The 5802-nt window shown below is 32.7% G+C and overlaps 1 pseudogene; it reads left to right on the top strand.

The window, feature by feature from the left end:
* Nucleotides 1-1006: 1006 nt before the first annotated feature.
* On the top strand, nt 1007-3197 carry LOC137838219 (uncharacterized; annotated as a pseudogene).
* Nucleotides 3198-5802: the final 2605 nt, after the last annotated feature.

Here is a 5802-nt window from a genome sequence, read left to right as displayed (position 1 = left end):
CATTAGTTATCCGTTGTGTATTAATCCAACTTTGATCTATAGAACTGCTAAACTAATAAGAACCAGTGCGAACTCAGAACCAATGCGTTGAATATGTAATCATTAAAAAATAAATCAAAATTGTCGAAGGTTGGACACCTCCGGACTCAGAACTAGTGCGTTCAATATGTCAAAAAAAAATATAATAATTAATAACTAAATCAAAACTGCCGAAGGTCGAACACCTTCGGACTCAGAATCAGTTCCCTCAATATATAGAAACTAAATTCAGATTGTCGAAGGTCGCACACCCTCATACTCAGACTCAGTGCGTTCAGTATATAAAATCAATATCTAACTCAAAACAAACACTTTCAAATATATAGTTCATAACATTTAATATTTAATATATAATTAAATAATAAATAAAAAATACTAACCTCAAAAGTGAAACAAAGCTGAAAAAAAACTCGCGCGTACGAGCGGGAACTTTGTTAACGAATAGGGTAGCAAGGAGGCGACGCTGGTGCGGGGCGTGACTTTGCAGGGCCGCGAGGTGCGCGACACAAGTTACGGGGCACGGTCACGGTGGCGAAGGGCCACGGTCGCGGTGGTGCAGGGCCGCGGTCGCGGTGGCGCAGTCGCAGTCGCGGGGGAAAATACAAAATTGCATACTTTTAAACAACCATTGGGACCAAATTCATTTTTTTTAAATGCCAGTCACTAAAGGGAATTTTGCCCATTAATATAGAGACCAAAAATGAATAAGCCAAAAATTAATTATTTGTTTAAAAAAAGTGGATAATCATAACAATTAATTAATAAGTTTAAAATTTAATTTACTAATTAAATTTAAAAACTAATTAATTATTAATTAATTAATTAAGTGTAAATGTGGATGGTGGTTTTGTATTAAGTGGCTATATTTGGTGGTCGTGGTTAACCAATATAAATGTATGGTTGTCGGTTGTTTTTGCTTCGTTAAATTGATTCCATTTAGTTTTAGTATTATTCTAAAGCAATTGCAATGGCAAATGATGAGACGTTGGTATTGAAGGGTGAGATGATCGAGGTGTTGCGATTGATGAAGAAAACTTTCTATTCGAATGAAGAAATTTTCCTTCGCGAACTCATCAACAATGCATCTAATGTAAGTTGTCGATTAAATTTGATATGTTATTTTTACATTTCTTTTTTTAATCGTTATTGATTTATGTATGCATGCACAGGCATTGGATAAAATTAAATTTGAGAGGCTCATGAACAATAGCGTTTTGAATGATGAATTAATTATTACATTGATCCCTCATAAGGTTAACAAAACACTTTCTATCATTGACAATGGTATTGGCATGACCAAAATGGGTAGGTAGGTGGTGATGTTCAACTTTCATTTTCATTCCATGCTCATTAATTCTAGTATGTGACATATGTGCTTATTTTAGATTTGGTTGATCATTTCGGTATTGGCTTCTACTCTACTTATTTGGTTGCCGAGAAGGTTATCCTCACCACTAAGCATAATGACCATGACCAATATACTTTGGAATCTCAACCTAGTGCCCCTTTCATTGTTACCAAGGATATTAATTCCCAACAAGTCCCAAGGGGAACCAAAATCACCCTCTTCCTTAAGGACAACCAGGTACATAAACTAATTCATTCCCATATTTTATGTTATTTCTTTTGCTCACATATTGTTGTCAACAGTGGGAATACTTGCAAGAGACCACCATAAAGAATCTTATTAGCAAACATTGCCAACTTATTACCCATCCCATTTACCTTTGGAGTGAGAACAACAAAGACCATTGGCAACTCATTAACATTTGGTTGCGTAACCAAGAGATGTACGATAAATTTGTGGCTCAAAAGCTAGGGAATCACTTACCAGATGATCTTGCATTCTCCATTCTTTTCAAACTACCTTTGAAATCTCTTAAGAGATATGGATGCCTACACAAATCATGGGCTCTCTTGCTTGAAAATTCTAATTTCATGGAGCTCTAATTTCATATCTAACCAACATTCTTACTATGACGATACCTCTCTCCTTCTTTGCCTCAGTCAACCTGATAATTCCTCCTTATTTTCACTTTCTGGTAGGTCTTTTCAAAATATGGAAAAAGTAAATTGGCCAAAGGGTCATTGTTCTGGATATTTTACTTTGGGTTCTTCTAGCATTATGGAATTCTCTGCCTCCACCCACACGAATTAGGCACTATGTATTTATGGAATCCATCTAGCGGTGAATTTAAGATCATCCCTCCCAGTCCAAGTGAGTATATATCAGATTCTATGGACCGTTTTTCTACGTATGTTGGATTTGGCTATGATTGTGCTAGAGATGACTATAAGGTAATTAGAAAAATATTTGTTTATCCAAATTTTCTTTCGGAGGATACCCACAATGATGAAGAATGGGATGTGGATGGACCGTGGGAGATTTATAGCCTAAGAAGGAATTCATGGAGGAAACCTAAATCTGATATATATATTTATCCAAGGTGTGAAAAACTTGATAAATTCTACTTAGAGGGGATGTGTCATTGGTTGGGTGACTGGCGGGAAAGTTATGATGAACCTGAAAAAACATATTTGGTATCATTTGACTTAAGCAATGAGGAATGGTTTATAACTCCCTTACCCCCCTTCGATATACCCTTAGAAATATATGATAATTTTGATATTAAATTGGTGGAGAGTCATTTATTTCTCTTAAATGGTTCAATTACAAAACAACTACCTTTTCCATATCAATTTTGGCTGAAATTGGTAAGAAGGAAACATGGACTAAACTCATCACTCTTGGACCCTTACCTTACCTTCTGCGTCCTACTGGAATATCGAATATGAGCAATATACTCTTCAGAACAATTGACGATAAACTGGCTTGGCTTGACTTAAGGACCCACTTGGTTGAGAAGCTTGATATTAATACACATGGTATAATATGTCAGCTAATAGTTTATAAAGAAAATATTTTTCCAACTATAGGAATAAATAGTTAATTTTTTTCTTGTTTTCCCCTAAGTGGTTTATGAATAGTTATTAGAATTTTCCCCTACAAATATTAAAAATGTGATTTTTCAATTTCATGTTGTACTTCTTTCTTTCTTAGCTATGTTAAACTCGAGAACACTAAAAAACTTCCTATAACACATTGTAATCAAATTTTGCATCACAATGACTTAATATCCTTTTTGAGTATAGCATGAAAGTATAAAATTGTCATCAATGTTGCAACTTGTTTTGTATTTACATTTGTTTAATGAAATTTACCTACAAAAGTATGTACTAGTGTTCCTTTTTTAAATCTTAGAAAAAGTCTACATTCTTTAATGTGTGAACATTGACTTGAATTATTATTTAATCTCATGTTTATTTTTTAAATACGGTTTAGAGTTTGAGTTATTTGAAATGCATTAATTAAGTGAGTGACTTCTCTATAATATATAAATATATAATCTATTTATTTGAATTTACTTCTTATTTTTAAACTTAACATTTGCATTTCATAGTATCAGTTTTAACTATCATTTGGATTTTCTTTCCTTTTATAAAAACTGAAAAAATAAATGTACAAACAAGTCGTCTTTGTTAAAAAATAAAACAAATAAGACGTTCCCATTACAGAGTAATAAGAAAAACCAAATATAAATGGCCATTTGAAAATACATACGTTGCTTAGCGAGTTATTTTTATTTTATAAAGAACTAAAAATCACAAATATCGTGATAATATTTGTAGTCACTCATATTAATTGTTAAAGAAAGTTTGATGTTTTTAAAAACAATTTTTTTGGTTTCATGGTGTGAAATTATTTTATAAAGTTATTATTATATTTATTTAATTTTATTACGTTAAGATACCAAAAAATAATTTATTAAGATTAATGAAAGTAATTAATTTAGCTTTTTTTACTGATAAATGTTAGATGCTAACATATTAGTTTCTTTTGTTATGGTTAAGAGTGATTAGAGATGGAAGTCCTTTTTGCCAACTAAGTTTGTGCATACATAGATGATTGTATATACCTTCAAGCTTGTGTCCCCCTATATTTACATGAGAATTGCAATTGAGTAGAGGGCTTTTCCTAAAGGTTTGGAGAGGTTCTTTGTTACTAGAAAACACTTAAGCGCGAATATGAGAACGGAAGATGAAATGTTGTTTATCTTATTTTGGTAGCATAATTTTTTTTTATCAGCAAAAAACGAATGAATAAATATGAGGAATTTCAGGGGTACCTCTGTTAGAATATATGGTCTTAAACGAGACAGAGGTGAATTGTGTAAGGGAGGTTTTTGAAATATTTTTAAAAGTTTAACAAAATTCTCTGTATGAATCCTTAACAGAAATCAGGTTAGCAAAGAATAAGAGCAATAAAACAGCAAAGCAACAGAAATATAATTGGTTGTTTCTGTGAAACAATCGGTTGTTTATATCAGTAAAGCTAAAAACATAATTTAAATGAGTTTAAAGGTAAGAGAAAGATACACCAACAATTATACTGGTTCACTCTTAAACTAAGAGCTACATCCAGTCCCCATAAAACCACTGGGTAATCCACTAAGTAATCAAACCAGATTACAACACAAAATCCACCAAAGCAGTGACCTTGAACCCTTCAAGAAACACACTCACTTTGTCAAATCACACACCAAGAGTATTAATCTTGACCGCCTCAAGAGCACACAACACTCATTGGCAACACCACACCAGAAATATAGAAGGTTGAGAAGAGATTACACATTTTACAGAACAATCTGAAATCAATACAAATGCAATCCTGTTCCACTCTCTTAGAAAACCCAAAGCTTTGATGTGAATGTTCAAATCTTGAATCAACTCTTTCACAACTGAAAAACTCAAATCTGTTTTTCTTACATGTTTGAAAACATAAACAAACTATTTATATTTTCCAAAGATTAGTCAAAGCATTTAATGAAGGAGCGTATTCAATTGGAAATCATTTAAAGCACATTCAACCACCAAAACAGAATTCTGTTAAGATTTTCAAAGAAACAATCGGTTGAAACCACGAAAAAACCGATTGTATGGTTTGGCAGTTAGGTCAACCAAACTTAAACAATTTTCAACCTTTTCAAAAACTCCTAAGAGTAAAACAACCGGTTGATTCGACAAAACAAAAGGTTGTTTTTCACTTAGTTGGAAAAACACTTTATTTCAAAAAGGATTTAAAACACATTTGCTTTAGATTCAACAAAGGATTTGATTACAAATAAAACTACCCAGATCCCTCCTAAAACACAGCAGCAACTCAGCCTTGCATTAAACACATAGGATTTGGATTCTTCAAAGCACAATTGAATTCTTCAAAGCACTTGATCACTCTTGATCAATAATCTCCCCCTATTTGATGAAGACAAATCCCTTGTTGCTTGTGTTTGTCTTTGTTTGAATCTGAAGCAGCACCTGCAAAGCAAAAATTATGGAAACCAAAGCATCTTTAACAGTAGGTTAGAATAGCACATTAACTAGTTTTTGTTAGAATGTATGGCCTTAAACAAGAGTGGGGTGAATTGTTTAAGAGGGATTTTCGCAAACTTTGAAGGTATAATGAAAAACAATGCTGAATTACAGAGAAAAGAATTAAGGAAACAAATACCCAAAACTGTTTTAAGATGATATCAGAAAAACAATAAGTTGTTTTGTCGAAACAATCGGTTGTTTTTATGAGCAGTTTATAAAAACAACTTAAATACAGAATTTAAAGAGTTAAGGGTAAGAGATAAGCACGCAAGCAATTTATACTGGTTCACTCTTACACCAAGAGCTACATTCAGTCCCCAGAAACCACTA

The sequence above is a fragment of the Phaseolus vulgaris genome, chromosome 4 (genome assembly GCF_051622355.1).
Source record: "Phaseolus vulgaris cultivar YP4 chromosome 4, ASM5162235v1, whole genome shotgun sequence".
NCBI classification, from domain to species: Eukaryota; Viridiplantae; Streptophyta; class Magnoliopsida; order Fabales; family Fabaceae; genus Phaseolus; species Phaseolus vulgaris.
This window is presented reverse-complemented; position numbering and strand designations above follow the sequence as displayed.